This window comes from Chiloscyllium punctatum, chromosome 6 (assembly GCF_047496795.1).
Source record: "Chiloscyllium punctatum isolate Juve2018m chromosome 6, sChiPun1.3, whole genome shotgun sequence".
In the NCBI taxonomy this organism is placed as follows: Eukaryota; Metazoa; Chordata; class Chondrichthyes; order Orectolobiformes; family Hemiscylliidae; genus Chiloscyllium; species Chiloscyllium punctatum.
In genome coordinates this window covers 8,198,956-8,216,638 of record NC_092744.1, presented here as the reverse complement: position 1 = coordinate 8,216,638, position 17,683 = coordinate 8,198,956, and the positions used below count along the sequence as shown (strand labels likewise).

The 17,683-nt window shown below is 44.9% G+C and overlaps 2 protein-coding genes across 3 annotated transcripts in view; one reads left to right on the top strand and one right to left on the bottom strand.

Annotated features, from left to right (window-relative positions):
- LOC140478700 (divergent protein kinase domain 2A) overlaps positions 1 to 1,039 on the bottom strand; it is a 250,229-nt gene extending 249,190 nt beyond the window's left edge. Inside the window, exon 1 of one of the 2 annotated variants that reach the window (XM_072572005.1) lies at positions 56 to 1,039. The gene's annotated coding sequence lies outside the window, so the exon portion shown is untranslated. The remainder of the gene's footprint in view (positions 1 to 55) is intronic. The other variant, XM_072572003.1, reaches the window with a different exon arrangement.
- Positions 1,040 to 2,895: 1,856 nt separating this feature from the next.
- LOC140478699 (uncharacterized) overlaps positions 2,896 to 17,683 on the top strand; it is a 75,920-nt gene continuing 61,132 nt past the window's right edge. Inside the window, exon 1 of the mRNA XM_072572002.1 lies at positions 2,896 to 3,137. The gene's annotated coding sequence lies outside the window, so the exon portion shown is untranslated. The remainder of the gene's footprint in view (positions 3,138 to 17,683) is intronic.

Below are 17,683 nucleotides of genomic sequence, written 5' to 3'. Positions count from 1 at the left end.
TGCATTGAATCACCATCCCCGCACTGTAAACCAGCTTTAAAAAATATATACTCACCTCACAAGTTAAACTGCGAAGGATAAAGTAAAGACAATTCCAGCATGAGGGGAGGAGGATAAAGAAAGAGAGAGCATTCAGTGAGTGTAGCTTCGGTAATGTTTAAAGTTTCTTGGAGTCTTCACAGTCTCAGGGCTCCATCTCTTGCTGGAAGCAGAAACAAGAGTAGGGCTTGGAGAGGAGGGACGGCGGAGGGGGAGGATGGGGGGGGGGGTGATAAATGCAATGATCAGTTTGGATTGTGCGCCCTCTTTAGCGCCGAAACAAAGCACAGGACCCTCTCTCCTCGCCCCCTTTTCCCTTCAATCTCGAACCAACGTTATTGTTACTGTTGTTGCTGAACGTGTGGTGGGAATCCAGGAACACCTACACCCCCCCCCAAACCCCCGAAGAAAGTAGCCCTGACCATTTGGCCAAAAAAAAACACAAACGACTTGATTATAACAATTGTCCAAGTGGAGAAAGGGATGGGGGGGCGAAGGGGAGATAAAGAAAGAGAGAAGATGGTGAAAGGGGAGAATAGGGGGAGGAACTAACCAAAGTGAAACTTTAACCCCTGAACTACATTTAAAGGCAGAATATAAGACAAAATAAAATATCCCTGGCACTTTTCTACAGACAGACACTTATTTCAACTGAAAGCTGCACAAAACACAAAATAAAATAGGAAGCGAAACATCTGAAGGGACGCCCTTCCATTGATAGAAGACTAACTATCCCCTTCTTTTATTTTTGTCTCTGATCAATCCCTTCCAAGTCACTGGTTTCCCCCCCCTCCTCCTTTCTCTCTTTCCCCCCTTTCTCCTTCCCTCTCTCCGAAGCTGTTTATTTTATGTCGGCGGCCGCCAAAACTCTAACCGAGAGGGGCGGGTGAGGTGAGAATGGATTTAAATTTTAAAATAAAACACTGGGTTATTAATGTTATTTCCACTCTTCTTCATCGCTCCTCCTTCACACCTCCTCTCCTTTCCTTTCCTTCCTTCCTTCCTTCCTTTCCCCCTCTCCCTCTCCCTCTCCCTCTCAGCCACAAGCCTCGTCCGACAGCGGGAGCGCGAAGCCGGAGGCTTACAGAAGGGGGCGGCTCACTCTACCGGATGCCCCACCCCCCCCCTGCACGGTTAGACCGCCCCCGTTACCAGGCGCCGCCAGCCCATTCGCCGGTCGAGCCGTCGGTTAAGTGCAAGGGGCGAGGTCCGCGTCCCGCTCGGCTTTTTGATTGGATTCTTGCGAGGTCAATCAGCGCGGGCTTTTGTGTTCAACATACTGCTTTTCGATTGGTTTGTCCCGCCGTCAATCAGGAGTGTGGGTTGTGGGGGCGGTGACTGTTTTCAGAATGGTTCCAATCAAGGGTCGGGTGGGTCCGTGGATGAGATCGCTTTTCGAATGGTCAACTCTGCCGTCAATCAGCAATGTGTGTGTATGAGAGAGGTTGCCGCGAATACTGATTTTCAATTGACCAAATGCGCCGTCCATCAGGCGTGGGATGGGGTTTATGTGAGATACGCCTTTCCGATTAGTCAGACGCGTTCAGGGCTCCGTGATTCGTCAATCAAGGATGGGGTAGGTCCGCAGGTTAGCCCGCTTTTCGATTGGTACATTCGGCCGTCAATCAGGGGTGAACGTGAGTGACGTGATACTGGTTTTCGATTGGTCAGATACGCAGTCCATCAGGTATGGGACGGGACCTGTGTCAGATACGTCTTTCCGATTGGTCTGTCCTGCCGTCAATCAGAGAAGGCGGAGCTTTGCCTCGGATACCGCGTTCCGATATGATGTCTGGGACGTCAATCAACGTTGGCATCACGTGCTTTGGGTTGAGTGTTAAAATCAGTAACTGCTGGAAAATATTACCAGGGTCTGGCTCCATCTGTAGCGCGAAATCAAAGCCTAACGTTTCGGGTCCTGGACGGTTACTGGACCGAAAACCATTAATTCTGATTTCGCTCCACAGCTGCAGCCAGACCCTACTGAAATTCTTCCGGCAATTTCTGTTTTTGTTTCAGATTTCCAGCTTTGTCATTATACGAAGGGTGATGACTTGCCATCAATCAAGGGTGGTTCACCACGGGATACCTCTCTCCGATTGGCCTGTCGGGCCGCTACTCGAGGAACGTCGTTTTTTGATTAAGCGATCGTCCTGTCCATCACGTGGGTGGGCGGGCCCCTGAAAGATACTGTGAACCAATTGGCCTAAGGCGCCGTCCATCTCCATGAGGCCCCGCCCTTCGGGCTGCGCCCTGGGGGCGGGGGTGCACATTCAGCTTGTTCTCCGAACCCACTTGGCGCGCGATTATAACTTTTTTTCAAACATGCATTCGACAGTAAGCACCTTTTTGCGCGTTTTGCAAAGAAAGACAAATTGGAAATTCACTAGCTCGGAGAGCTATTCCTACGTGTGTGAGAGGAGAGTGAGTGAGCAGGCCTTCCTGATTTGCAAACTTTTCCTTTTGCATTCGATTCTAAGCACCCCTCTGCGCGTTTTGCAAAGAAGGAACAGGGAATTAAAATTTGGGGGAGTGCATGAGGCCGGCGAGATGCTCCTGTGCGTTGTGTGTGTGTGTGTGTGAGCCAGTGGGCACGAGCGTGGCGCGCGGGAATGGAATGGTGTCGGTTTAACGGTTGAAGGATGGACGATGGACGATGGACGATGGACGACGGCCGGGCGGGCGGGCGCCGCCATTTTCCCAACTCGGCCCATGGCGGGAGGGAGAGGGAGGGGGCGGGCAAGGCTGGGTTTTCCTCTTCCCGCCCCGTCGCCGCAGGTTGTGAGATGTTCTTGAGGGAATGGGTTTCCGGCGGGCGCCTCGCAGAGCAGGAAGCGGCCGGCAGCAGGTAATTGCCCAACGACGGCCTTACCGTTTTTCTAAAGCAAAGCAAAACGGCGAACGTAGTGACCCCTGCACTACCCTCAGGCCCAGGAGGGCAGTAAATGGGCGATGCTGCTGTCCGAGGGTTCCTCGGAGCCCCTTGGTTACCCCCCTCTGGGCGGGGGGGGCCTGGCCTCGTGTCTGGGACCAGCGCCGTGCTCTCCCTCGGCGTTTTAATTTTTATTTTATTTATGGATGGCAAACTCCGGGAGCCGGTGAGTCTTGAACGCAGACCTCCCGGCCCAGAGGTAGGAACACTACCTGTAGGCCACAAAGTGCCGGTCTTTTTTTGTTTCGGATCCTGAACGAAGCGTTTTTTTTTAAAATCTTCCAAGGATTTATCTTCTGCTCTTACCCTGAGGTGTAACAAAACGAGGGTATGGAGTCACAGAGATGTGCAGCACAGACACAGACCCTTCAGCCCATCAGGTCCATGCTGACCCAGGTATCCTGAATTGATTCTAGTCCCATTTGCCAGCATTTGGCCCAATCTCTGTGTCAATCCTCGTAGGAACAAATTACTGCAGAGGCTGGGATCTGAACCGAAAAACAACACATGCTGGAGATCTCAGTGGGTCAGACAGCATCCGTGGAGATTAGGTTAGATTCCCTACAGTGTGGAAACAGGCCCTTCGGCCCGACAAGTCCAGAGCAACCCACCCAGACCCATTCCCCTACATTTACCCCTTCACCTAACACTGCGGGCAATTTAGCACGGCCAATTCAGAGGGAAAGCAAACGAACACTTGGAGTTCAAAGTTTGTGAGAAGATTTGTAGCTCGGGTGCTCATTGTTGTGGTTCTGTTCGCCGAGCTGGGAATTTGTGTTGCAGACATTTCGTCCCCTGTCTCGGTGACATCCTCAGGGAGCCTCCTGTGAAGCGCTTCTGTGATGTTTTTTCCGGCATTTATAGTGATTTGTATCTGCTGCTTCCGGTTGTCAGTTCCAGCTGTCTGTTGCAGTGGTCGGTATATTGGGTCCAGGTCGATGTGCTTATTGATTGAATCTGTGGATGAGTGCCATGCCTCTAGGAATTCCCTGGCTGTTCTCTGTTTGACTTGTCCTATAATAGTAGTGTTGTCCCAGTTGAATTCGTGTTGCTTGTCATCTGTGTGTGTGGCTACTAAGGATAGCTGGTCGTGTCGTTTCGTGGATAGTTGGTGTTCATGGATGCGCACCGTTAGCTGTCTTCCTGTTTGTCCTATGTAGTGTTTTGTGCAGTCCTTGCATGGGATTTTGTACACTACATTGGTTTTGCTCATGCTGGGTATCGGGTCCTTCGTCCTGGTGAGTTGTTGTCTGAGCGTGGCTGTTGATTTGTGTGCTGTTATGAGTCCTAGTGGTCGCAGTAGTCTGGCTGTCAGTTCAGAAATGTTTTTGATGTATGGTAGTGTAGCTAGTCCTTTGGGTTGTGGCATGTCCTCAATTCTGTTGTCTTTCCCTTAGGCATCAGTTGATGAAATTGGGGGGTATCCGTTCTTGCCGTTTTTGGTGTTCTACTTCATTTTGCAGTTCTGGTGTACTGCAGTGTTGTGGCCCTTTTTGAACAGTGTCTTGATGCAACTTCTTTTGTGTGTTGGGGTGGTTGCTTTCGTAGTTTAGAACGAAAGAATACCTCATCTTCCGCTTCAGGGCCTTCCAACCCCACGACATCAATGTGGACTTCACTAATTTTCTCATTTCCCCATCACCTACCTTATCCCAGTTCCAACCTTCCAGCTCAGCACCGCCCTCATGACCCGTCCCATTTGTCCATCTTTCTCCCACCTGTCTGCTCCACCCTCCCCTCTGACCTATCATCTTTACCCCCACCCCCATTCACCTATTGTACTCTCAGCTACCTTCTCCCCAGCCCACCCCCCTTCCCATTTATCTCTCCACCCCTGGGGCTCTCAGTCTCATTCCTGATGAAGGGCTTTTGCCCGAAACGTCAATTTTCCTGTTCCATGGATGCTGCCTGCCCTGCTGTGCTTTTCCAGCACCATATTCTTGGCTTCAGCATTTGCAGTACTCATTTCAGCCTAGCTCATTCCATACATACACCACCCTCCGTGTGAAACAGTTGCCCCTTAGATATACAAACAAGGAAATCTTGCTCCAATTTTTCAAAATATTGGTGGGGCTACAGATGGAATACTGTGTGCAGTTTAAGTGGATGGTGGTCCCCTTAAACAAAAATATTAAGCCAGAGACCCTGTCATGAGTTGGGGACTGGGATTCAAATTCTGCCATAGTTGATCGAGGCATTTGAATTCAATAAAAACTTGGAATTGAGACTAATGATGATTGTTGGAAAATCCCATCTGGCTCACTAATGTCCTTGAGGGAAGGAAACTGCCACCCTTACCTGGCGTGGCTACATGCGACTCCAGACCTGCAGCAATGTGATTGATATCTAATTGCTATGTGGACAATTGGGGATGGGCAATAAATGCTGGTCCAGTTAGTGACATCCACATCCCTTGGAATTTTTTTTGAAATGGTTCTGGTCACCATTCGTATCAGAGGGACATGATAGCACTGGAAAAGGTACAGAGCATATTCACCAGGATGTTACCTGAGATGAGATATCTGATGAGAGACTGAATAGGTTCTCTGAATCACTCTGCGAGTTTGCGTCTGTCTCCCTGATGTAGAGAAAACCACTCAGGAGAAGTGAATGCAATAAATGAGGTTAGAGGAAATCTCCTCCAAGGCAGTCTTTGAGATACACAACTATGCAGAATTGCTCAACAGAAAATGATAACCAAATTTCGTACCCATGAAAACAACCTCAACCATAACCTTGGGTTCATGTTGCACTACATGTAACCCCACTAACAGTTCTGTATCTGTAAAATCATTCTTACTGTCCTGGTTTGACACATCACCTTGATAACTTATTATGATCTCTCTACCTTAATTAGTTTGTACCATTTTGGATTACTTTTTACTTTGTTTAGATTCTTGGCATGTGACTCTTATAGCGATTATGTTATCCCAGCCGTTTGGTTTGTTTCCAGTAGCTCCTTGTTTTTAATCTTTTGTAATTTTCTCTCTGTCTCAATTAATCAGATTATAGGTCATCCCTTCACTTGCTATTCAGATGTTGACACATTGTTCATGCCATCTGACACTTCTGATCACTTGCAGAGACTTGTTTAGCATGTCAACACCCCATTCACACCATTTGTATGATCTTTTGATCACTCTGCTGATAAGTTCTGTGCCTGTGTGCTTCTGTTTGCTCCACCTGCTGTATGAACAACACTCCTGATGAGTTAGTAAATTCATGGATGAACTAAGGTAGACAGAGATGTGGATAGTGCCAAAGGATGTTGTGGGTTACAAAGGGACATAGATAAGATGCAGAGCTGGGCTGAGAAGTGGCAAATGGAGTTTAATGCAGACAAGTGAGAGGTAATTCACTTCGGAAAAAGTGACAGGAATGCAGAGTAGTGGGCTAATGGTAAAATGTTTGGCAGTGTAGATGAACAGAGAGATCCCAGGGTCCTGGTGCATAAATCTTGAAAGTTGCCACCCAGGTTGATAAGATTGTTAAGAAGGCATATGGTCTGTTGGCGTTTATTGGTAGGGGATTGAGTTTCGGAGCCACGAGGTCATGCTTCCACTGTACAAGACACTGGTAAGGCTGCGCCTGGAGTATTGCCTGCAGTTCTGGTCACCGCATTATAGGGAGGATGTCGAAGCTTTGGAAAGGGTTCAGAGGAGATTTACTTGGATGTTGCCTGGTATGGAAGGAAGGTCCTATGAGGGAACTGAGGATGTTTTCATTGGAGAAGAAGGTTGAGAGGTGACATAATTGAGACATACAAGACAACCAAAGGGTTAGATAGGGTGAACAGTGAGAGCTTTTGTCCTTGGATGATGAAGGCTAACACAAGGGGACATAGCTTTAAACTAAGCGATGATAGAGTTAGGACAGATACTCGGGGTAGTTTCTTCACTCACAGTAGTAGAGGCGTGGAACGGCCTGCCTCCAACAGTAGTTGACCCGCCAACATTAAGGGCATTTAAATTAGTAGTGGACATACATTTTGATAATAATGGAATGGTGTAGGTTAGATTGGCATCAGATTATTTTCACAGGGCAGCGCAACATTGAGGGCTGAAGGGCCTGTACTGCACTGTGGTGTTCTATGTTCAATATATGTTCACTCCGTAAGCTTGTGATTTCAAATAAACCTGTTAGACTATAACCTGGTGTCATCTGACTTCTCGCCTTGTTTCCCCCCTGTCCAACACCAGCACCCCCAAAGAATATTTAAAGAGGAATCATGCTGGGACAGCTTAGAGAGTGAGAGGGTTAGGAATGTTAATGCTTTGGTTGCAAATTGGGAGCATAATATATCTGTGAGGCAAGAAATGAAAGGTGGCATGACAACAGGTGTGAATGATCTAGAAGGTATAAGGAGAAAAGAAGTGAAGGGCATGGGAATGGAAATAGAAATCATGGGCTCAGGTCTGCAGCAGCTGGGAAAGAAAAGATCACATGAAGTAAAGGTGAAGTCGCTGTAGTCTTCTTACCAGACCAGCTGCTCTGTTAGGGTGAAATGACTGGTGGTGCAAACTCGAGGGTGACCATGCCTCGGATGAGGGGAGAGTTTGAGAAGGAGAGTCCTTCATGCTAACCTTAGCTGGAGTATGAATTCAACCCATATTGTTGATGTCACTGTACCACAAATTGGTCATCCAGTCACTGCGCTCAATACATCCCCCAATACAAGTTAGATTGGCTTGATTACATAATTGTTGTTTAGGTCAGAGTGGTGCTGGAAAAGCACAGCAGGTCAGGCAGCATCCGAGGAGTAGGAAAATCGACGTTTCGGGCAAAAGGTCTCAATTAGGAATAGAGCTCTATTCCTGATGAAGGGCTTTTGCCCGAAACGTCGATTTTCCTACTCCTCGGATGCTGCCTGACCTCTGTGCTTTTCCAGCACCACTCTGATTTAAACCCTAGTTTCCAGCATCTACAATCCCCGCTTTTGCCTACATAATTGGTGTCCTGATTGATAATTGGGAATGAATAGGAAGAAATCCAGGTTTAATATTAAGGGACCCGTGGTGGGATAAAGTTGATGTAGGGAGCAAAGACAGAAAATCAACAAACTGTTGCTCAAATTTCAAAAGAATTGTTGAAGACAATTGAAGGTCTGAAAATCTTTGAAGGGTAGAATATGATAAAATGCACTGGTGGAAATATTTTCTTGGGAATGTTGATTCCCTTGATGTGTAGAGTTGCTTGCAGGGCAGAAGCATCATGATCAAGTTGAAAGTCTGTAAAAGCCAGAAGTCCTTAATGAATGTGATCAGCAAAATGAGTCTCTGATCAGGAGTTGGCTGAAGTCATCTGCAGCTATCCCTCTATTTCAGGATGATGTCTAGTCAGGGTTGTGTTTTGCCATGATTGTTAATGTCACTAAACAAGTTACTTCTGCACCCATAGATCTTTCAGCATATGGAGCAGGATGACCCACGAACAGTAGGATCTGGAGTGCAGGATTTGTGTTTTTTGCCACTATTCTGCGTCATCAAGATGTGACACAACGTGTGAAGAAGGTTGTAGAGTCATAGAGATGTACAGCATGGAAACAGACCCTTTGGTCCAACTCGTCCATGGTGACCAGATATCCCAACCTAATCTAGTCCCATTTGCCAGCACCTTGGAAGTGGAGTCACAGGTAGATAGGATAGTTAAGGCAGCATTTGGTATGTTTTCCTTTTTTGGTCAGAGTATTGAATACAGGAGTTGGGAGGTCATGTTGCAGCTGTACAGGACATTGATTAGGCCACTGTTGGAATATTGCATGCAATTCTGGTCCCCTTCCTATCAGAAGGATGTTGTGAAACTTGAAAGGGTTCAGAAAAGATTTACAAGGGTATTGCCAGGATTGGAGGATTTGAGCTGGAGGGAGAGGCTGAGTAGGATGGGTTTAGAGGGATATGGGCTAATTTTCTTGTACACACTTAACAAATTCCTCTCCATCTAAACCCTTAACACTATGACAGTCCCAGTCTGTTTGAAAAGTTAAAATCCCTGCCTATAACCACTCTATTATTATTATTATTATTATTATTATTATTATTACATATAACTGAAATTTCCTTACAAATTTGATTCTAAATTTCCCTTTGACTCTTAGGGGGTCTATAATACAATCCCAATAAGGTGATCATCCCTTTCTTATTTCTCAGTTCCACCCAAATAACTTCCCTGGATGTATTTCCAGGAATATCCTCCCTCAGTATAGCTGTAATGCTATCCTTTATCAAAAACACAATTCCCCTCCTCTCTTGCCTCCCTTTCTGTCCTTCCTTTAGCATTGGTATACTGGAACATTAACCTGCCAGTCCTGTCCCTCCCTGAGCCACGTTTCTGTAATTGCTATGACATCCCAGTCCCATGGTCCTAACCATGCCCTGAGTTCATTGCCTTCCCTGTCAGGCCTCTTGAAATAAATGCAGTTTAATTCATCAGTCCTACCTTATTATCTGCTTTGTCCCTGCTTGCCCTGACTGTTTGACTCACTTCTGTTCTCAACTGTACCAGTCTCAGATTGATCTCTTTCCTCACTATCTCCCTGGGTCCCACCCTTCCACCTTACTAGTTTAAATCCTCCCGAGCAGCTCTTGCAAATCTCCCTGTCAGTATATTAGTCACCTTCCAATTCAGGTGCAATCCATCCTCCTTATACAGGTCACTTCTACCCCAGAAGAGATTCCAATGATCCAAAACTGTAAACCCTTCTCCCCTGCACCAGCAACACATTCATCTGCTCTGTCCTCCTCTTCCTACCCTCACTAGCTTATAGCACCGGGAGTAATCCAGATATTACTACTCTTGAGGAACTCTTTTTTAAAAAAAATTCCTGCCTAACTTTCTATACTCTCCCTTCAGAATCTCATCCTTTTCCCTTCCTATGTCCTTGGTTCCAATGTGTGCAATTACCTTCAGGTGCCTCCCCTTTTACAACATTCTGCACCCTCTCTGAGACATCCTTGATTCTGGCACCAGGGAGACAACTCATCATTCTAATTTTTCACTGCTGGCCACAGAAACATCTGTCTGTGTGTCTGACTAGAGAGTCCCCCAACACAATAGATTGCTTGGAACCCAACGTACCCCTCATTACATTAGATATCAGAAACTTGGCTGTTCATGCTACATTCCCCCCGAGAATCCATCACCCCATACATTTTCCAAAGCAGCATACTTCTTTGAAATGGGGATAGCCACAGAAGACTCCTGCACTACCTGACTCCCTTTCCTGGAGTTAACTGTATATGACTGTATCTGTAGCTTTTATCCCTTCCTGTAACCGCCATCCATCAAACCTCCTTGCTCTTGTAAATTCCTTATTGCCTCTAACTATCGATCCACTCGATCTGATAGGATTCGCAAGCAACAGCATTTATTATAGATATAATCCTCAGTAACACGTAAACTCTCTCGAAACATCCAGATCCGACAAGAAGAGCACATTATTCTACCATTTTTGATCCTTCCAATCTACAGACCAAGAAAATAGCACTTATTGCTCTACAAAACACTGTACAGGCTAACTTAATACTTATGGCTTATATTTTTAAAGTTTAATCAAGAGGCATATCTCAATAAAACATATAACCAAGAAGGAACACACTCTATTCACTAATGTAGATTTACAGCAAGGCTACACTTAAAATTATACACTAATTTGTTTCTGTGCTTGCTGGGTAAGTTTTTGTCAGTTTTGACCGTCAGAAGAAGCACTTCCCAATTATGCATATTAATGCTGCCACACATTAAAGGAGAGCATTAGTGTGTCTTTGAAGCATTTTCTTTCTTCCTGTCTGGAAGTTGAAAGCTGCAAAATCGGGACCTGCTGGGGAGATGCTTTCTGACAATTCATACACAATGTCCACTCCATTGTAGCTGCATTTACAGACCTCAGCTGAAGCTGAAGAATGAATTGAACCAATAGTCCAATCACCAGTTCAGCAGGAATCAGTGAAAGTAGGGGAAGGACTGTAAGTTGATCATAGTTACTTGTAAATATAAGAAACACATTAACGACAGAGCAGCTGGATCTTACTGTTTCCCAGTTCTGATGGTCAGAGAAACCCTGGTATTTACAAGCCCAATTTGAGAAAAGGAAACTATTTTTGTCAATTTAAATTATGTAGGATAATATTAAAAGCTCATGTGCTGCACAATCAATTTGTTTCCTGTAACTCAGCAGCAACTGTTTTGCAACTCAGGGCTTTTATTGCCAGCAGTAATATAAAAGGACATAAATCACCCCTTACATATCAGTAAGTCTGGATAGTTTGATTCAGTTGACCAGTTGCCATTTGAACATTGTAAACATTTTTAGCACAGTAAATTTATCTTCCAACAGAAAAAAAAATGCACTTCCAGCACTCTGAAATAAATGCAAAAGAGATGGGAAATATTGGGCAGATTAGGCAGCACCGTCCAAATCCAGGAATACTGGTTGATATGAACAAGTAATCCACCAGCATTCTGGCGACCCCATGCAACATGGGAAAATCTGAATCTGGTGGAAGTAATCCAGGTAGCAACCCAATTATTTTACTTATGTTGCGTGAGATTTCCTGAACAAAAAAAATTATTTCCATGGCTGTCATATTTTCAGAGGCTCATAGAAACCCTACAGTGCAGATCGAGGCCATTCTGTCCATTGAGTCTGCACCAATCCTCCAAAGAGCATTCTACGCAGATACACATACCTGAATTTACCATGGCAATACCTGGGGCAATTTAGAATAGCCAGTCAACCTAACCTGCTGGCCTGGTGCAAATCCATGCAGATGTTGGGAGAACGTGCAAAATCCATACAGTCACCCAAGGCTGAAATTGAGCCTGTAACCTCTGTACTGCCCCATATCTGAGTGAGCAAAAATGCCTGGCAAGTGCCATTAATGCTGTACAATGAGATGAGGCAGTGCACCATGACGCATTGCTTTAACTAAGGTGGAATAATTTTCTTTTATCAAATGTCAGTGCATCTTCAAGTCATGAGTTGATTTGAGTTTGAAAACTGGTGAACCTCTCAAATTAGTTATCATCTTGAAGGTTGTGCACTGATATGGACTTCATATGGTTATTCCAAAAGTGGTTTAAGGTTTCTATAAATCTTTTTTTAATTGAAAATTTTGCTTGCGTATTTCCAAATAGTTCTATAAGCCTCTAAACAAGTTTTTACACAGGATATTGAAACAAAGTTCAAAGTGATCTTATTTCATAGTATGTGCATTGTTGATGACCAAATGATTTGCCCCATTCATTTGGACATTTATTACTCGTTCACCTGCTAACCAATGAAATCCCTTTTGCATATGATTCTACTCTAATTTATCAAATTCTCAGATCACAGATACTTAATACACAGAATCCCAAATGCAAAAGCTAAATGACTAAACAGTGACCTATCCCATACACTTCAATTTCTGTTTCTTTCAATTTTTCAAGGGTGTTTCTTTTGATTTCTTATCAAAAAAGCTATCACTTTATTATTTTTAATAACTCCATTCCTTCTTTCATTCTGCTGATCAAGAACTACTTCATTTCTTTTGTGCTCGTTTTCACCTTTCATATCAAGCACTGACTTGATTGCGAACCAGATCTCATGAATTGGTTGGAGCGACACTCGGCAATAAGAAATTAACAGGGGCTGGGGATGTGATGGATGGCAGTTATAGAAAGATAGAATAGCTGCAGATACAGTCAGGTAGATGGGTTAACTCCAGGAAAGGTAGAAGAGGGAAGCAGGTTGTGCAGGAGTCTCCCGTAATCATCCCCATCTCAAACAAGTATGCTGTTTTGGAAAATTTAGGGGGTGATGGATTCTCAGAGGAATGTAGCATGAACAGCCAAGTTTCTAGTACCGAGAATGGCTCTAATGAGGGGTACATCAGGTTCCAAGCAATCAATTGTGATCGGGGACTGTCTAGTCAGAGGCACAGTCGACGTTTCTGCAGCCAGCAGTGAGAAATCAGATTTGTGTGTTGCCTCCCTGGTGCTAGGATTAAGGGTATCTCAGAGGGTGTAGAATGTTCTCAAAGGAAAGAGGGACCAGTAGTACACATTGGAACTGATGACATAGAAAGGGAAAAAGATGAAATTCTGAAGGGAGAATATAGAAAGTGAGGCAGAATTTAAAAAGAAGATCCCCGAAGTTAGAAATATCTGGATTACTCCCGGTGCTACGAGCTAGTGAGGGTAGGTACATTCCTGATGAAGGGCTTTTGCCCGAAATGTCGATTTTTCTGCTCTCCTCGGATGCTGCCTGACCTGTCTGTGCTTTTCCAGCGCCACTTTAATCTCGACTCTGATCTCCAGCATCTGCAGTCCTCACTTTTTTGCCCAGATGAATGTGTGGCTGAGCAGCTGACGCAAGGAAGAAGAGTCATTTTTGGATCATTGGAATCTCTTCTGGGGTAGAAGTGACCTGTACAATAAGGATAGATTGCACATGAATTGGAAGGGGACTAATATACTGGCAGGGAGATTTACTAGAACCACCAAGGTCGGACGGGGTTGGGGTCCAGGGAGACAGTGAGGGAAGAGATGAATTTGAGACTGAAACAGTTTAGAAAGTTGAGTCAAACAGTCAGGGCAGGCAGGAACAAAGTAGAGAACAAGGTAGGATTGACAAATTAAACTGCATTTATTTCAATGCAACAGGCATAATAGGGAAGGCAGATTAAATCAGGGCATGGTTAGGAACATGGGGCTAGGATATCATAGCAATTACAGAGACATGGCTCAGGGATGGACAAGCCTGGCAGCTTAATGTTCCAGGATACAAATGCTTCAGGAAGGATAGAAAGGGAGGCAAGAGAGCAGGAGGAGGAGTGGTGTTTTGATAAGCGATAGCATGACAGCTGTACTTAGGGAGGATATTCCTGGAAATACGTCCAGGGATGGAACAGAGAAATAAGAAAGGGATGATCACCTTATTGGGATTGTATTATAGAACCCCAAAAGTCTGCAGGAAATTGAGAAATGTGCAAGGAGATCTTAGTTATATGTAAGAATAAAGGATGGTTATGGTGGAGGATTTTAACTTTCCAAACATAGACTGGGACTGCCATAGTGTTAAGGGTTTAGATGGAGAAGAATTTGTAAAGTATGTAGAAGAACATTTTCTGATTCAGTGTGTGGATGTACCTATGAAAGAAGGTGCAAAACATGACCTACTCTTGGGAAGTAAGGCAAGACAGGTGACTTGAGGTTTCAATGGGGGAGCACTTTGGGGCCAGTGACCGTAATTCTATTAGTTTTAAATAGTGCTTGGAAAAGAATAGACCAGATTAGATTAGATTACTTACAGTGTGGAAACAGGCCCTTCGGCCCAACAAGTCCACACCGCCCCGCCGAAGCGCAACCCACCCATACCCCTACATCTACCCCTTACCTAACACTACGGGCAATTTAGCATGGCCAATTCACCTGACCTGCACATCTTTGGACTGTGGGAGGAAACCGGAGCACCCGGAGGAAACCCACGCAGACACGGGGAGAACGTGCAAACTCCACACAGTCAGTCGCCTGAGGCGGGAATTGAACCCAGGTCTCTGGCGCTGTGAGGCAGCAGTGCTAACCACTGTGCCACCGTGCCGCCCAAAAAGTTGAACTTCTAAATTGTAGGAAGGCCAATTTTGATGGTATTAGGCAAGAACTTTCAAAAGTTGACTGGGGTAGATGTTCAAAGCGATGGCTGGAAAATTGGAATTCTTCAGAAATGAGAGTCCAGAGACAGTATATTCCTGTTAGGGTGAAAGCCAAGGCTGATGGATTAGATTCCCGACAGTGTGGAAACAGGCCCTTCACCCCAACAAGTCCACACCGACCCTCCGAAGAGTAATCCATCCAGACGCATTTCCCTCTGGCTAATGCACCTAACACCATGGGCAATTTAACATGGCGAATCCATCTGAGCTGGACATCTTTGGACTGTGGGAGGAAACCGGAGCACCCGGAGGAAACCCACGCAGACACGGGGAGAATGTGCAAACTCCACACAGACAGTCGCTCAAGGCCGGAATTGAACATGGAACTGTGGCACTGTGAGGCAGCAGTGCTAACCACTATGCCACCATGCCACCCATGTGGTAGGTGTGGGGAATGCTGGATGACTAGAGAAATTAGGATTTTGATCAAAAAAGAAGAAGAAGAAAGTATATGTCAGGTAGAGACAACAGAGATTGAGTGAATCCTCAGAAGACTATAAAGGCAGCAGGAGTATACATGAGGGAAATAAGAAGGGCAAAAAAGGGACATGAGATAGCTTTGGCAAATAGGGTTTAAGGAGTCTCCAAAGGGAAACTATAAATACATTAAGGACAAAAGGATAACTAAGGAGAGAAAAGGACCCCTCTAAGATCAGCAAGGCAGCCTATGTGTGGAGCCGCAGAAGATGGGAGAGATACTAAACGAGTATTTTGCATCAATGTTTACTGTGGAGAAGGACATGGAAGATGTAGAATGTGGGGAAATAGGTGGTGACATCTTGAAAAAGATCTCTATATTACAGAGGAGGAAGTGCTGGATGTCTTAAAATGCAAAAAGATGGATAAATCCCCAGGACCTGGTCAGGTGTACCCTAGAACTCTATGGGAAGCTCGGGAAGTGATTGTTGGGCACCTTCCTGAGATATTCGTATCATTGATAATCACAGCTGAGGTACTGGAAGACTGGAGGTTGGTTAATATGGTGCTATTATTTAAGAAAGGTGGTAAGGAAAAGCCAAATAAGCCTGACATTAGTGGTGGACAAGTCGTTGGAGGGAATCCTGAGGGACAGGATTTGCACGTATTTGGAAAGGCAAGGACTAATTAGCAAGAGTCAACATGGCTTTGCGCATGGGAGGTCATGTCTCACAAACTTGATTGAGTTTTTTGGAGAAGTAACAAATGGGATTTATGAGCACAGAGCAGTGGACGTGATCTCTTTGGACTTCAGTAAGACATTCGACAAGGTTCCTTGTGATAGACTGGTTATCAAGGTTAGATCTCATGGAATACAGTGAGAACTAGCCATTTGGATACAGAACTGACTCAAAGGTAGAAGACAGGGTGGTGGTGGAGGGTAGCTTTTCAGACTGGACGCCTCTGACCACTGGTGTGCCACAAGGATTGGTGCTGGGTCCACTGCTTTTCATCATGTATATACATGATTTGGATGTGAACATAGGAAGTATAGTTAGTAAGTTTACAGGTGTCACCAAAATTGAAGGTGTAGTGGACAGCAGAGAAAGTTACCTCAGAGTACAACGGGATCTTGATCAGCTGGATTTAATTTATATAAATGTGAGGTTGCATTTTGGAAAGGCAAATCAGAGCAGGACTTATACACTTAATGGTAAGGTCCTAGGGAGTGTTGCTGAACAAAGGTCATAGTTCCTTGAAAGTGAAGTTGCAGATAGATAGGATAGTAAAGAAGGCATTTGGTATGCTTTCCTTTATTGGTCGGAGTACTGAGTGCACTGGTTGGGAGATCATGTTGCGGTTGTACAGGACATTTGTTCGGCCACTTTTGGAATATTGGGTGCAATTCTGGTCTCCTTCCTATCAGAAGGATGTTGTGAAACTTGAAAGGGTTCAGAAAAGATCTACAAGGATGTTGCCAGGGTTGGAGAATTTGAGCTATAGGGAGAGGCTGACTTAGGCTGAGGCTGTTTTCCCTGGAGAGTCGGAGGCTGTGGGATGACCTTATCGAGATTTATAAAATCATGAGAGGCATGAATAGGATAAATAGACAAGGTTTGGGGAAGTCCAGAACGAGAGGCCATAGGTTTAGGGTTAGAGGGGAATAATTTGAAGAGGACCTATGGAGCAACTTTTTCACACAGAGGGTGGTGCATGTATGGAATGAGCAGCCAGAGGAAGTGGTGGCGGCTGGTACAATTATTACATTTAAAAGGCAGCTGAATGGGTATATGAATAGTAATGGTTTAGAGGAACATGGCCCAAGTGCTGGCAAGTGAGACGAGGTTAGGTTGGGATATCTGGATGAGTTGGACCGAAGGGTCTTTTTCAAGCTGTACATCTCTCTGATTCTATGACTTAAACTGAACAATTTCTATTTTTTTTATGATACTCAAACCTGTTCAAGACAGCTGCTGCAAATTTGGCATCTCTTTGACATACTTGAACTAGACAGAAGAATCTTCTTATCAGCTGATTATCTCTTGCCTCTAGCCTGTAGCTTCTTTTTGTTTCAATATTTATTATTTGAATTTGAGCAATGCTACTGTGGTCAGTATAATATCCTTGTTCCTTTTATTTGCTGGGATTGAAAGGAACAAGCTGCAAACTTGCGTTGCCATGTACCCACTCAGACATTTACATCAGGAATTCTGTTCTTGGTTTCTGTTCATCCTATGGTACAATGAAAAGATGCATATTAATGAGGCAAGACTATTAATTAGAGTGATAAGGATCAGTCATCCCTTTTCATAGGCATCTTGCCACTACCTAGTGAGAGAAGTAAATAAGATGAGAATGTGGTGCTGGAAAAGCACAGCAGGTCAGACAGCATCTGAGGAGCAGGAGAATCGACATTTTGGGCATAAGCCCCCATCATCAGGATGATGAATAGCTTATGCCTGAAACATAGATTCTCCTGCTCCTCAGATGCTGTCTGACCTGCAGTGCTTTTCCAGCACCACACTCTCAACTCTGATCTCCAGCATCTGCAGTCCTCACTTTCTCCTAGAGAAGTAAATGATACAAGCATAATCAACTGCCAGTG